Source organism: Pygoscelis adeliae, unplaced genomic scaffold, assembly GCF_000699105.1.
Source record: "Pygoscelis adeliae isolate BGI_AS28 unplaced genomic scaffold, ASM69910v1 Scaffold166, whole genome shotgun sequence".
Lineage (NCBI taxonomy): Eukaryota > Metazoa > Chordata > Aves > Sphenisciformes > Spheniscidae > Pygoscelis > Pygoscelis adeliae.
In genome coordinates, this window is record NW_008825156.1 from 4,190,641 (window position 1) to 4,207,565 (window position 16,925).

Consider the following 16,925-nt stretch of genomic DNA (forward strand, 5'->3'; position numbering starts at 1 on the left):
ATCTTTCAGTAATGTACGCTTAGTGAGCCTGAAAACCACACTGATAGTATGCTGCTTAAGTAGTTGTATTTTAGATGTTCCGATATAGGCTGATCTCTGCATTTTAAACTGTTTAAATGAATTTGTTTTGCTGTGAAGAGTGTTAAAGATGGTGAACACTTCAATGCAATAGCCATTTATTTGGGTGTTTTGTGAGCTATGTAACATATTTTAGGACACTTGGAAAAGCGTTTATTGGATAAACTCTTACCATATATTCTGAGATTTAAGAAAGGCAATAGATCAAAATGTGTACTAAAGAAAAGAAAAAAGAACATGAAAACAGAAGGGAAGGAAAATGACTGTAATGAACAAGCCATTGGACTATATCTCGCATGTTATAAACTAAGGGAAAAGCTCTAATATTTGATTTAGGAGACACCCATTCAAGAAAGCCTTTTGGAGTCTGCACAGTGTCCTGTCAATTATTTAAACAGTTTCAACCCTCTGTTCCTTAAGCTGTCCTTAAACATGGAGAAATGTGGGGGACCTGGACTTTTAAGAAGGAATTTAGATAAGGAACGTCTATTATCTCCTTGATATTTAGGAGGAAAATGTTTTGTGTATTGAAAAAAAATCTGTGTGATATACTTCTAGAAGGATGCTTATAATATTCCCAAAATTAGTCTTCTGTTAATTCTCATGTCAAATGCAGTGGCGAAGAGACTTATCAGTGAGAGCAATCTAGTTAATACAAATCAGGAGAACTGTGGACTAGTGAAAGTAAAAAGAACAGCACTGCATCTGCTGTTATCATGTTCCTTCTGTTCTACAAGTTTATGCATTTTATTTCATATATATACTTTCTGTTTTCAAATGAACATTCAGAGTGTTCTCCTTGAGCACCACTGAGAAATAGGACATTTAGTTCTGTTTTACAGTGATGGGACTTCTTTTTTTTTTTTTTTTTTTAATCAGTTTTAAATCTAGATTTCATCCTGTTTGTGTCAGGATAAATGAAAACTTTCTCTTTTAAGGACTGGCAAAGTTCAAACACATTTCACTTGTGATCAGGCTTTAGCAGGTAAATTTTTAGCATGTCCAAGACTGTGTAAGGGGAACTTACTCGGAACTGTTTATTGTTCTGGCTGGTGCCCTTAGGCAACAACAACAACAACAACAAAATCTCTGCCAAACAAAACGTATAATTTGGTGATAGATGAATTACAACAGTGGGCAAATATGCCTGCCAAAATACAGCAGAAGAATAAGGATAGGTTATATCTAAAATAAAATCTTACCTTTGGTTGAAAGATTGTTCTGAATTTACCTGTCAGGGAAAGTAGGTAAGTGCTGCAGAATTCTTTCAGGGCTTCGGTGGCTCTAGTACTAATGGAGCTCAACAGAATAAATAGTTTACCTTGTTTAGCATGTCTGCTAAACAGTATAACCATTATTTTAAACTATCAGTTTTGTGAATGCCTGGCCTTAACAGCAGTTTGATGACTGTAATGGTGATACCTGTGCACATTTCAGGCAGAACAAAGATGTTGGTCAAAGATTACAACACAGAAGCGAGAAGGTAAGCTTTGTCTGAAGTTGTGTTAAGGCACGGTGCTGGATCTTGGAGTGGACTGTGATTTCCTCATTTCCAGGAGTGCTTTGACCTTCTCTGAGAATACATCTGTACTACTGATCGGTTTTGCTTTGACTGCCACAAAACTAGTAGCTTCTGTCATGGAGGCAAGGATTAGGATTAGAGAAATAGCAAATGAAAGAGAACATTACACAGTCTGATGTAGGAAGAGATGTGTCAGAAAGACCATAAAGAACCCAACTTTTTTTTTTTGCTGTGCTGGCACTTGTTAGCTCTTTTTATAACAGGCACTAATTTCACTCTTAAGTGCTAGAATACTGTGAATTGTTTTTACTTATGCAGGTATTATTTTTGAGATTATAAGTGTTAAGACACTTAAACAAAAAGTTATATCTATTATTCAGATAGAAGGAAAATGTTTAGTTTATATAATTAGAAATCTGATGAACAAAGGTTTTTCTTTAAAAAAATCTATAGTAAAACTCATGACTGTGCATTTTCCTAAGAAAAGTCTGAATTAACAGCTCACTAACGGGTTATGAGTGTGGTCAAGCAAGGTATTTTTTTCTTCTTTCAAAATGTTTTGATGTCTTCAGGAAGTATACATATCAATGTGTCTATATGCTCTGTATGTATTTGTCTTCCTGTGTCTCCATGCATATGAATATACATATATACATACACATATATAACCAGTTAGGAATGCAAATGTCTGTGTACTCTAATACAATTATTATAATGCAGTGGGATTATGTATATTGTACGCTATGTATTTCTTGTTAGGTGAATGTGTGAACTAAGAATTGGGAATGCAATGAGGACATGGGGTTAATGCTAGCAATTAATTTCCCTTGTCATAATTATGTGATTCCCATTTTAAGATGTCAAAGGAAACTTTCAGATTATATTTTCTTCCTTTACTCACTGGATGAAAATTTGTTAATTTAAGTTTTCTTCCATACACACTGAGTGAAAGAAAGCTATTAGTAGCAAGTAAGAGACAAGCTCACATTGTCGTCTTGACAGTTGATGCTTGGGTCTTCCTGCTTAGCCTATTAATGATCAGATTTTAATTTGAAGAAGTGAGTAAAGGTCCTAAATATCTTGTTTATCTCACTCTGAGTTTTAGTAAGGTCTAAGACCTGCAGAAAGGCAAGCAAAGCCATATGTATGCAGACAGGAATTCTTTTGTGTTAGAGGACAATGTGAAATCTGGGGTAATTTCTGGCTCTGTCATGGTCTTCCTCTGTGACCATGAGCCATTTGCTTAGTTTCTCTTTGCCCCACATTCCATACTTTTACTTAGGCATTACATTCTTTCCTCGCACCTTCTGTTTCTCTTGTCTGTTAAACTTCAGACTATTCAGGACAGAATCTGCCTTTTACTGTGTATCTTCTGTCTATATGAGAAGTGCCTGGTAGAATGGGATGCAGTTGTGGGCTGGGGTTTCTAGCCTTTGGTCATTTTGTAACACAGCTACAAATGACTAAATCTATTATGTTTGGGCCGTAAAAATGGATTGTGCATGTTGAACTGTTGAGCAATTGAACAGAGATATCATCATCTTTTAGATACTTAATGAAATTAACATACAGGCAAAGGCTATTTTTTATTTTTGATGGTGGTTTTGTTGTTTATAACTTACTTTGTTGTTCTTGGATAGCAATATAATTAATTTCATTTTGTTTTCAATGAAACTAATACAATATTATTAAAAGAACAATTATTTTTTAGGTACTTTATATTTTTTGTTGGTGAAAAAAGGTAAGGAATTCTAAATCCAAGGTTACTGATTACTGATCTGAAAGTGTGTGATAATATATTGAAGTAAATTAAAGCTGCAACATGAAAGGCAAATATTGTTGTACAATTTTTTTTTTCAATCCACTTTAATGAATTCTCTGTGTGCAATAGATACTTGGAAGCAAGGGAGAAAGTCATCGATAGTGAAATTGTTTACTTGATTTATAGACCACCTTTCCAACTTTCATAAACTTCTGGTCAGAAAAATCACTTGAAAATGTTTTCCTTGGTAAAGGCTAATGTAATAAAGTACGGTGCCTACTGGAATTATGTATATCTGTTATTTTTGTATGTTATGAGTAGCAGATTGGAACCATAACCATTTCCATTTTAAAGTACAACTTTTCAACATGTAAATAGGCAACTATTGTATTTTTAAAATTATTTTAAAATTGTAAGACACCAAAAGACAGTCTGTAACTGTGTAATTTAATTAAGAATTCTCAACTTCAAATGTTTAAACTTATAATTCCTGAGAAACACGCAGAGTATATGTATACTGAAAGTACTTTTAATAGTTGTGCAGGAAAAGATATTTATGCCTGGTACAGGACAGCATGCATGAAAAATGAACCTTCAGTGTAGGACAGTTTTAAGTTTACACACTGCCTATAAGCAACCTCATATTCTTGCATTGTAATTAGTTGATTTGTAATCCTGGTGACAATTTAGGATGAGGGAATTTGTTTGGGTTTCCCTTTGTTGTCTAGGGATTTAACCTTTTATATGTCTTTCCGCAGGAGAGCTAAGATTTTGAATGAGTTGAACGTGACTTCAGTCTGTTAAAAAAAATTTAAAAAGCAACCTTAGTTTCTAGTGTCCTCACTAGGTACACAGTTGTACGCCAACGCATATTGACTAAAAAGACTATCAGTTAAAATCTGGGCACTCCACTCTGTGATGACTGACTTAGACAAGAGTTGTAGTTTCTAGGTTAAAATACTGTAGATAGGAAAGACATCCTGTGGTCCTTATATTCTTATTCATATGTTTTACCATCTTTCTGCTGTTAAGACGAAATTGTGCTTGGTTTTTTGGGGGTTTGGTTTTTTGGGTGGTTTTGGTTTTGGTTGTTGGTTGTTTTTTTTTTTTTAAATAAAAAGTCTGTCTTGTCTCTGTGACAAATTCCCTAAGGAAATATGTTCAGATGTTGAATCTAATTAAGTCTAGCTACTAAGTGTGGTTGAATCCTTGAGCTGTGCTCCTACGGGCAGTTTGAGTTCAACTGACTTGATCTGCTTAACTAATGAGAACTCAGTTTTGAGGATCGCTACCAAATCTGTATAAACAAAGCAGATCAGAAAGACGTGGGATTTACAGGTGTTTTTACAGTTGTATCATCAAAGCCCATGTTTCCTTTTCCCAGACTCAGAGATGCCATCCTATTCTTCCCCTTGCCATATATCTTTCCCTTCCCAGGATGCTTTCTGCTTGCCCAAGAAGACAGAAAGTATACCATAGCAATGCTGCTAACAACGACAACAAAAAAAACCCCCAATATAAACCCAAATTGGATTAACTCAACTAAACTTTGCTTTTATTATCTCAACCAGGGCAGGCCAGTAATCAAAGCTTCAGAAATCTAATTTCTTACCTTTCCTCTCCTCAATATCTGTACATAGGACCAGGGGACAGTCACACATGAAACTTTTATTTCTGAGAAACTTATTTCTAGAAAACTGTCATCCAGTAATTCTCCAAACCTGAAAATGGATTGATTGCATGTGAATTACTTCTGCTCGCTTTTCTTTTGTTTGAATTCCTTTGACAGCTGTTTTCCATCGTTTTCCCCTTGAAGTATCCTTTACGCTCTTTCCTTGCTGCTCTCCACTGCTATCCTCCAGAAGCAGGCATTTTTAACCCATCATGTGTTCAAAATGTTTGTGTTAGCCTTTACCATACCTTGACCATTCTATGTAACTTTTGGAAATCTTTTTATGTCTTCATATAATTTATGCTAATTTCCTAAGTTATCAGCAGAGGACCCTAGAACATCTGTAATTCAGTACAAGAAGATACTACAACAGTGGGAGCGCAAGGTATCTGTAAATACTGGTTTATCCTAGATTCAAAGACCTGTCTGCTAGTCGATGTATATTCATGGGAACAGAGGTTTCACAGTCCACGTGTCACTTTGTTGTCTGTTAGAGTCCTTCATTCTGGGCCTTCTTGGCAAGTCAGGTGGTCAATATCAAACATTTTAATCTTTTCTTAGATGTTTTCCCCTAAGTCAGTGATGACTTTTTATCTTCCTTCCAACTGCAGATGGGAAATCTAAACCTACTAACTAATATCTATTTATTTATTTATGTACTTTGCATACATAAACTAGTCAAAGATCTCAGTGGTCTGAGTCAGTCTCCATGTAGCTGGCTTGCTGATCTAATCAGTTACTTGCAAATAGCCTATTCTCTTTCAGTAATTAACATGCCAATACTTTATAGCTTCCCTTCAGCTTTTGTCTGCAATTTCCAAAGCTTTCAGAAAATCTATCTTTTACAGAGCTTTTTTTTTCTTAATATTGTTACTGTAGTCAACATATTAGACTTTGTTTCTTTTATTTACAGTGTGACTGTAATATTAGAAATCTTTTTGTTGTTGATTTTATTTCTCCTTGAATAAAGATTTTTCTCCTTTCTTTTAAATTCAGTTTTCCAGCACTTCATCATGTGTACGTAGTTGCCCTTACAAACTTAAGCTAGGGTAAATCTGTTTGTTCTAAAAACTTATATATCCTCAAGTAACAACAGATTCATATTTTTGTGGATGTGGGATGGCAGAATTCAGATACTTGCATAGAGAAAAGAAGTCCAGTCTTCTGCACTGGTAATTTTCCAAATGCTAGCTCCTAGTTTTCTCAGTTTCAGTCTTTTCCAATCCTTCTCGAGCTGTCTCTACCTTATCTTCTCATCTCCATGACGATTGCATTGCAAAAAAATAATATGTAGAATAATGTATTTTGTAATGATGATGATATGGAGTCCTGTAAACTATGAATAATGCTTTCTGAAGCCACTGCTAATGTCTTCCTGTCAGCCCAAAACTACACAACGAAGGCTTAGAAAGCCAAAATTTACTCAAAAGTGTGGTCTGTATAGCTCCAATACTCCAGTCAGGAATGATTTGTCCTTGCCTGTTACATTCAACAGAAACTCTGCTAGATAGCTTTAAGACCATGTTCTTTTTTTCTTGCTTCTTGTCTCGTTCAGTGTATAAGTAAGCGTCCTGATTTTATTTCCTTGGCATCTTGGTAATTTCAACTCTGTATACTTACTCATTCTATCATAGTGTTTTCAGAGAAAGTGCAGAGGTTTTAGAGGAAGCTTGTAAGCGGTCAGGCTGGCTCCGGCTCTGGGTCCATCACAGCTGGAGTTGATCTAAGTTTGGGCTGCCTTGTCCTCTCCTCTATTGCCTCTGGCTCTGCGTTTCCACCTTCTGCACTGTGCTGGCACTAGCTCTTGTCTGATCACTCTGTGAATTGCTCCTTGGAGCAGATCTGGCTGAAAAGTTTTTTTGTTTGGTTGTTCTTTTTTTTTTCACTTTTGTGGGGTTAGCTTCCAGACAAGTCACCTCCCTGAGCTGGCTCCTGCACACTTATGTGGGTGTTAGTGCTGATGCAAGGGAAAGAATAGAAATGCTTAGTTGGTAGAGGAAGGATGGGAGGCAAGGCTCTGTCAACCTGAACATTTGTTGGTTTAAGGTGCCATAGGATCCCACCCGCAGGCTGCAGTTCCACTCTTTCTTTAAGCTGGTATGATCTCCGTACCAGCAGCACCCACCCATTCACTCATCGCTGTCCCCTCTATGCCAGCACTAGTTTTTGTGTAGCTGTGCTATTCCAAATCACAACAGACCCAGCCCCCCCTCCCTGCCCCCCAAATCCAGAGCAGTTTCTTCAACTGGCTGACTGTGTAGCCACTTAATGTTACTGCTGGCAGTGAGGATGGAGCAAGAAAAGTAAATTCTGTGATGCTAGCCACTAAGCCATGTAAAGTAACCATGGAATTGCAGCTTGTGAAGTATATCCATTACATTTTACAAATTAAACCAATCTGTTTAGCCTTGATATGACTTTGAAGAAGACTGTTCTTGAATGGAAGATCATTCCCTCCCCCCCCCCCCCCTCCAACACACAGCTCCCAATTTATGTCTTTTTGCAGACACCTGTAAGTCTATGTCAATATAAAGCCCAGATCTGGCATCTTTCATATTCCAGAAGTTTATGCTGTGTTTTTATACATGTATACATGTACTCCCATTTGTACTTACATAGAAAATTAAGAAAACAATAGGGTTATGAAAAATAGGGCTTTAACAGATTTTCATTGAAAAATAATTTTATATGCTTCCCTGAAGTGTGCAACTAAACTCATAAGGCAGAAATAGGCAGATCCGCACATGGTGTAAATGATCACCGTTCCTTTAGCATTTTACATAGTTGATGGTCTGCCCCGAGATTCCTATTCTGAAGTAACACAAAGCAGGAGAATGACAAAAGGTAAACGGTAAGACTAGACAAGGGTTACGATAGTTGTGCAAGATAAAACTCATCTCGCTTGCTTTAGCCACTAAAAGATAGGTATCTAGCCTAAATTGTTTCTAGGTCCTTTTTGAGTTGGGAGAAAGGGACAGACTCCTCCAGTGGCCAGTTTGTCTCTTTTACTTCAGTTATTCATGAGCAAAACAGGGCAATATTGAAACACACGATGGAGATCCCGCTCTGTATGGATATATTTGATTATAAAGGAATTCTACACAATTAGCTCAGACTAGACAGCTACTTTTAATTTCCTGAACTTATATGAGATATAATTGAGCCTCAATATTAGTTTATCACATGCAGAAATTTTTATCCCCTTTAAGTGTGGAAAACCTGTATATGACTGGAAGCTTTTTTGTGTTTAAATGTCAATTATTTCATCAACTTATCAGTTACTCTACACAGACAGAACTACATCCATTTTAAAGAAGTTCTGAATTTGTAAGAAGTGTAGTGATTTGACCCAGAAAGAAATTTTAAGCAAACATCTGAGAAAGCATATAATTTTTGCGTTTTTAATAAAAACATCTTTTTAGATTTAGATTAAAATAATGCTGGAAACTTAATTACGTTTTGGTAATAGCTTGCTTATTGAACATAGAGCTGTTTATTTTGTCCAGTAAGTATGTTCATGAAACCTTAGTAAATTTTTGAATTAAAATTTGCAAGTAGCATAAAGCTCTAGCTGGCTAATAATAGGACATGCTCTGCATAAGTGTACTAAAAAAAAAAGTATCCAGATCTTAAGGAGTAGTATCTCTGCATCTAAAGGGCAAGAGTCTAAATCTGAATGTAAGTATAAAAGCTGGAAAAGATTGAACATATGTTATTTCCCACCAGCACAATATTAAATGCAATTATTTTCTTTCTGCTAAAATCTTGAATATATCTCACAACACAACCTCAAAGAGTCCCCTGCTGCTGTTGATTATAGTGAATCCCACTTCCTGCCACCCAGTAAGTCTTTGCAATTTTCTCTTTTTCGCCACCCTGTGGAGATAAATAATGTATATTAATGTGAAAATATCAACAGTAAAATCCCTTAATATTCTCCACAAAATAAAGCTTCTCTCTAAATCAAAGGATTTGTATCTTTCATTAATTTTTTGAGCAAAAAGAAACAAGTTCCTCATGTAAGGGCTTTGAAAAGTTTGAATCTCACTCTTAAAAAACAAGTGTGCCAAATACTGTATAGGAGAGGGTTGGGTTTTTTAGAATTGAAAAAGGATTTGGTATGGTGTACTACATTTAAAGCACAGATTTTAGTCTTTTCCTATCTCAGTCTTTCATTAAATAGGCCTTAACAAATCCTTGTTTCACCTCCTTTGACCCAGAACCTTAGAAAGTATGTCAGAGTATTTTGTGTTGTTTTTTAGGAATTACTACCTGTGCTGAATGCAATGATTACGGAAGGTATTTTATAAAAGGTTCATCATGTGTGACTACAGTAGATGCCTGCATTCAGATCTAATACATTGCTAATTCCACACTCAACTCTCCCCACTTTTGTACATTAAAAACTGTAACATGACAAATTTTCTTTGCAGCTCTGAGTTCTAGAAAGGACAGGAGAAGCAAAGGCAGAAGCTATGACCCCTTGAATACTGCTTTACAATCTAGGTTTAGGTTTCAGTGCTTAAGTGGAAAATTACCATGCTAAAGAAATTATTCCTTGCTGATCTTAAGAGTTGGGAATTTGGGGGGTGCATGACCATATTGATTCTAACGTGCCCTCCTTTTGCTCAATGTATTTTTCTTTTTAATTGCAACTTCCAAGAGCATGGGCTCCATTGCTGAACATCATGAACATCTCCTAAGTTAGTTTTTTTAAAAAAACCTATAATGTTCACCTCGGGCATACCTTTCTATTGCATAAACTAGAAAGCTAATTGAAATACATGTTCAAAACAGAAAAGAAGAAAAATTGAAAAAAGAAAAACCCACAGAACAGAAGCCTTAGTCACAGACATTTCAGATGGTAGTCTGAGAAAGCTAACCATTCCATATTATTAAAATGCCATCAAATTAAAATAACGGCAAAATACTGAGACAGAGGCAAATTTTGTCCCCTCCTCTGTGGTTGTGGCAGGCCAGCATTCAAGGACGCAGCCAGGAGTATAATTTCTGTGGGAAGAAGGGGAGGGAGAAGGGAGTATACCTTTTGTGTCTCTGGGCTGAGGAACGTGGCACTAGAAAAATAGGCAGTTGTGAGCTGCATTGTATTAGCTGGTTTGGTGCTTGGCATTCGTGCAATACCAGTGCAGGCTATTACAGACTGAGGGAGAAGTTCTTTCCTCCTTTTGTCCCTATCTGCTCCACCAATAACAGCTGCTTGGAAGCGATTTTCCCCATGGTGTTTTTTGAAAGGTATACGAAATATTTTCAGTTATGCCTTGCTGTTAGATTTCTATGTAAATAATTTGTGTTATGGTAAAATCCATCCAAATCAGGACGACTGTTTGCTACTTTCAGCCCCAATTCTATAAACATTTATATGCATGTTTAGTTTTAACCATGTGAGCAGTATCCATTTGGGTGAAGTTAAGTATGGCTGTAGCTGCAAGTTGGAAACTTGACCTACTTTGCATATCATTATGTATGTAGCATAATTTTAGTCCAAGAGACTAGCCTGTAGATGGGAAGTCTGAGTTGCTGAAGAGTCCATCGAAGAAATGAAATCTGGCCAACTAGTATGAATTAAATATTTTTGTACTTTAGTGTAATACATTCATTCACAACTTAATAAGTAGTAGGAATAGCATAAGCATTAACAGAAATTAGAATTTATTCAGTGTTTGAGGTAAAAACCAAAACCAGCTTGGATGGTGGCAACACACAGGTGATTTATGAGTATCTTTTATGATTAGAACTGAAGTTTTTGGAATTATTTTACACATTGCAAAGAGGTTGTTGTTTGTTTTGAAAATGTAGATATTGTAAGATAGCAGAATTTTTTAATGTCAAGGCGGCTATGCATCCTCTTCCTTGCACCAGAACATTATAATAGCGATATTTAAAAAATCCTTCTATTGAATGTGATGTAGGACTTTAAGAATGTGAAGCCTGAACCTCGTTACTAACTTGTATGAGTATTTTTACACATTATCTGTTCCATTAACTTTAGTTCCTGATACTGCAGAAGTTTATATGCCTAGAATTATACAGAGTGAATAATTCTATTAGAGTAAATTGGACTACTACAAAAGTGTGAAGTGAAACGTGCATATCAGTCTTTGCAGGGCTGGGACTTTTAGTGGTAATCTCGTTACGCATAAATATAATTGATATGTGAGGAGTCTTTTATGAATTAAGTCTCCCAACAGCCTCTCTCCATGTAGAGAAATAGGATAAGAAGATGAAAAGTCCACAAAGGGTAGGCCCCAGCTTTTCAGAGACATATGCCTACATTCGCATGCATCCAATACAAGCAGATACGGATCTGTCTAAATTGAGCTTGAGGCATGCATTCTTTGAATTTTTTCTACTCAAGTGACTTGGTGTAAGTGACTTGTTCAAAAACACTCTGTAGGTTTGTAGCACAGCCAGGAATAGAACCCACATCTCCTGACTCACAGTTATAGACCAGACTTCTTAAATTTGTGTGAAAAGTTAATTTGCTGTGTTTCTATATGAGAGGGAATTTGTTAATATTGTTGTTACCTTCCACTGTTTCATAATTTTCTTGATATGATTCCATTTAATAAAGGTGTGGAACTGAACGTGGGCTTACCCTGTGTAGATGCAGAGCATCTGGTTTATACAAATGGTTTCCCACCAAAAAGGAAAACTTGGAACTGTAGATTTTTAATGCACAGATCTTGTGCCGTTGCAATGTTAAGAAGTCCTTGTTGTTATGAATGTGCATTATGAGTATATTGTACACAGTCCTGGTATGCAAATGTGTAGCATTCAGAGAAGTGAAATAATTCTGTGTTATTATTATCTTTGTAAATTGCATCTTAAGAGTTTGTTGAGGACTTTATGACGGCAGTTTTCTATAGTCACAGCCATACAGCACAAAGTGTTTCTTTCATTATTAACAATAACTGAGCCAATGAAAATGCTTTTAAATATACACCAGACAAGCAGTTATCCAGCTCTTCCTTCTTACCATCCACAAACCATCTTTTAGCATCTTATAAACGAGCATGTAAAATAGCTTTGTAAACATCTGCTTTTCATTGTTAATTGTCAGGGAAAACTAGAGATTTAAATGCTTCTTTTGTAGCATTCCTTAATCCTATCAGAAAGGATAGCTCTAGATGCTTCTCCATTCTCACTGCGGATAGCTTCTCTAGGCTGTGGTTTTTCTTTTTTTTTTTCCTTTCCTTTTTTTGTTTTGTTTTTAATATTGATAGTTTTTATTTACTTGCAAACAGCTTGTTCCAGGTCTCAGTTTGAAAGGTCTTGCATATTCTAGTCTGTGGGGCAATTCGGTAAATTTAAACAAAATATACTATGTAATTATTGATTACTGTGTAAAATGTGTTGAAAATGTATATTTTTTTTCTCATTAGGATCTGCTCAGTATTTTCTCTCATGTATAAACTATCGGATTAGGTATTGTATCATACATATGCAATAAGAAAACAAGAGTATGTGTTCATTCTGTCCTATAACAGCAAAAATAAAGAAATTTTATACTCCTGCAATACAATTATTATTTTTTTAAAAAACACTGCCTTTATTTTGGTTAGCTTTTCTGTTCTAATAATCAAGTCATTAATGTCAGTTGAGTGTGTCTGGCAATGATTTACTTAAGGTAGCATTCATAACACACAGTAGCTGCATTATACAGGAAAAATAAATCTATTCATGTTACATTTCCTACCTTTAAAGCTTTTTTTTATATTGTATTATGGTCCTGGATTTGTAACATTTGACTTTTTGCTTCTAGCACACACAAAAGGAACATTCATGATTTAAAACTATTTCATGTTTTATATTTCTTAAACAGGAATAAATCTTTTTGTACATATTTTGCCAAATCTGCTTCATTGGGAAAAGATACTTTTTTTTTTTTCAGTTAGAGTTTGAATGTTTCCGTAGCTTTCGTCTTTTAATTTCAGTGTGTTTGAAATCAAAGTCTGCTTAACTAGTTTCTCCAGCTCGGTTATAGTTCTAAAATAATTTAGAATTCTCCCTGTTTTGTTAATTAAATAATAATTGAAGGGTACTGTTGCCTATTCATGTTGTTATTCCTGCTTTTCAATATTTACTTCTAGAACTTCTTAAAAGAATTGTTACATGGACCTCAGCATCACTGCATGTAAAATTAATTGAAATGACATATTGTTGCAGTTTCTATGACAACCATATCATGATGCCGATGCTCTCAAAAATTTATAAACTACAATTTCAATTATGCTAATACCACTGAGTAGAGTTAACATTTATTTACTAAATATTCTTATTAGAATTAAGCTTTCAATACCTCATTAAAAAAAAAAGAGAAAAAGGTGTATGTCAGTGTTTTTCATTTGTTTGATGTTGACTTTTTTGTAAAGGAGTTCTAATTTTTATGAGAACATTTTTGAAAATCTAACTCTGCTACGTAATGTTGATGAAGAGCTTAATCAAAACAAAGAAAATGTGTATCATCAGTCACAAACTTTTAAATACAACATTCCAAAATAACTCTTACAGTGTAATCCACTGCAATTGATTTACAAATAGTCTTGTTTTGCTAGTGGAATGTTTAAAGCCAATTTATTCCTATTTCTATTGTCCTAGATGCTAAACCTCAAATGCTTCTGACATGAGAGTACTGATTCACTGGCATGACTTACATAAATAAAGTCACAAGCATAAGTGTCTGCATGACCAGGCACAGAATTATAACCCCCCTAAAAATATCTACTTATATTACTGCCTTCTTTTATTGTAAATGTTAAAAAGCTTTGCCTGGTAACTTGATTTTTTTTTTCCATATTAAATACATACCTTTAGTATAATCACGCTATTCCATCAATCTGCAGGCTTTTAGAAGTTAGCTGATTTTAACAGTCTGACAGGGAACTCTTATTACTCAGGCAACACTCACATTAGAATCAATGAGTGTTTTACTTGAGGAAAAAATTTAGGACCAATGTAAGATGCCTTATTCAAGTTACTTCATAATTATATAGATTGCAATGACTTAAAAAATAGTGAGTTTTGGTCTCAAAACATAGTTATTTTATTCGGTCTAACTTGCACTTATTAAAAAAGTGTGTTTTATATTCAAAATGCGTGATTCTTCTGTATAAGGCTTATTGATTATTGATTCAAATAGGAAATAAAACACCTTGATCTTTCAGTCATTTGTCTTAGGAAGATTCCAAAGCAGTCAAACCACATTTACTTTACTTCAGTCTTAAATTTGATATTACGTTGGAAAAATGTTTCATATAATTGAATGTTCAAATATGTTGAGATCATGTCACATTTTAGTTTCTAACAGTCTGAATACTTTCAGCAGTTTCTACCCAATGTTCCTAGTTTAGTAAGCTATATTTAAATGTTTTGAAAGATTTATACAGTGATTTGCTTCTTAGTCAACTTTGTTGCAAGAAGTTACTACTGCGTATTTTGGTTAGAAAATGTAAAGTGTTCTAAGAGGTGATCAAAGGGAGGAGACAGCCATACCACCCATTCAATATGCCATGATATTTATAAGCTCCAGGCAAAATGGGATAATCTGAAACAACTTTGTACCCCAAAACTTCTTTGTAGACATTTTCACGTTTTTTCTTGATATTTTCTAAACAGCTTATCCTTTCCAGCATCATCATTTTGATCCTCTTAATGAGAAGCATGCACTTTACATGCACACGACTTGAGCTTCTGGGTGAAACAACTGACAATAACACGAGCCTACAAATTAGGCCATATTATCACAAACCCACAGGAACATCTTAAAACCAGTGCAATTTATAAGTGCACGGCAGTTAGTAATATAAAATACAAAATCATTGGCCTATCTCGAGGATTCGTTTTATTTCTGTTCATGTGGCACATATATATGTGGCTTAGTGGCAATGCATTTATTTGCAATGTGGGCCAGTCCTCAGGTCAAAGACAGCTTTGTATATTTATTCTAGCCTTCAGGGTTTGGGTTTTTTTTACATAGTATCTTGTTTGTAGAATGGTAGTTAGGTCAGGAACTTTAAAAATTGTGCTTTGTTGTTGGGATTATGGTGGGTTTGGGTTTTTTTTGGGGGGTATGAAACAAAAATAACACCGTATTTATTCCGTCAGTTTATAATATGAAGTCTGTACATAGTCTGTTGAATTCCAGCATGTGCTGTCAGAATGGGACATTGCCATTGAAAAAAGAAAAGCACCGTGGCGTGCTGATAAACCCTTACAATGGTTCATAGGGGTTTGCAGTAATCATGTTTAGCAAAGGTTTTTCTGCGATTGAGATTTTAGGGAAAAATATCCAGCAACTTTAATGTTTATATCACTGACCTACAATTTACTCTGGGCTGTAATAGAAAATAGGACTACTGTGGGTTATAAGGGGGTCTTCTAGCATGTGTCCCCTCCCAGCTCCTCAAATGTGCTTGCGGGTATAGATACGCCAGTATATCTTTCCGTCCTTCCTCATTCACAAGACGTGCTCAGCTATTCCCAGCTGAAGCTGAAGCTGGGCATATCGGTATAATACATTAAGGCCACACAGGTGTATGCTCAAGGAAGAGATGCCTTAGTATGACAGTGGTGATTGCTGTAAGCGTCTCTTGCATGGCTTTGGGTTGCTTCTGAAAAAGTATGTTTAAAATCATTGTTAATCTCGAACTGCTTTTTTATATGTTAACTGTGTTTTATGGTCATCCTATTATACAGAGATGGGAGTAGAAAAATTATTAAGGTGACAAGTAGGCAAATCCAGCTGTTAGGTGAAATACCCAGAATAGGAGGAGCATTTCAGTGGAAACGTTTGCACCTTCCACAGTCACGCTACTGTCTTTCTTTTTTCACTCTATACCTGCGAAGTATCAGGTATTCAATCTTAATGTGATTTCTAATTACAGCTGAATGTAATTGCCATTTTTTTGGAGCTTGTTATTAGTGTTCTCACGATTCATTTGCAGAGCTTACTCTGCCAGTGCAACTTGTAGCTAAGAGTTTGGTGACTTCAACTTCGCTGGGTGCCAGGGTGCCATGGTGTGATGAATGCTTTCTGGTGGCTGCGGGAGAGCATCAATCCCACCAGCTGCTAAAAGTCCCACGAGAGGACCCCTTCCTGGTTTAGGGCTTTCCGTGGAAGTAGGGCTAAGAACTGCAATGTGTTGTGATGCACTGTGCCCCTACAGAGCAGGATCTGTCTCCTAAAGCTGATCCGTTCCTACAGCTCTCTTGCGCCTGGAGCGTGCCTGAGACACTCACTGTGCTGAGTCTTGCCCACGACCTCGAGCAGCGTCACCCCGGGTACTGTTCATGGGTCATAACAGCCTAGTATTTTTTTCTTTTTTCCATTCCCCTTCCCTTGAAAAAATAAAGCAAGTGTCGATTATAAACTATAAACCCGGCCTCTGACTTGAAATCACCCACAAGACTTGAGAAGGAAAACCGTCCGGGCAAGCCCGGGCAGGGCAACTGGCCTGATTTTGGCCGGGGAAGGAGGTAGAGCGAGGACGGGCAGAGGAGTTCGACGAACTCCGGGGCACACGCTCCGAGAGGAAAGTGCCTTTGAGGAGGGAGGCCGGAGGCGTTTCGCAGGGAGCGGTGCCGGCGGGGGCGAGGGGCCGGGGCGCTTTCCTCACCCACCGCGGGGACGAGAAGGGCGCGCTGAGCGCTGGGGAGAAAGGCAAAGGAGGAAGAGGGGCGCGGGGCAGGCGGTTAAGGAAAACGCTGTTGCTGGCTTTCTTCTTTGTGTACTCCCATCTCCCGAAATTCGCCGTAAATTCTACCCTCCTTTCCCTCGCCCACGAGAGCGAGCGAAAGAGAGCGTGCCTGTGCTCGCCCCGGGGCCCCCGGGCGGGGGAGGCTGCCGGGCGGCGTTCCCGCGGCGCAGCCAC

At 36.7% G+C, this 16,925-nt stretch overlaps 1 protein-coding gene across 1 annotated transcript in view; it reads right to left on the reverse strand.

Annotated features, from left to right (window-relative positions):
• LOC103920774 (chromosome unknown open reading frame, human C11orf58) overlaps positions 1 to 16,925 on the reverse strand; it is a 41,416-nt gene that overhangs the window by 23,972 nt on the left and 519 nt on the right. The window lies entirely within an intron of this gene.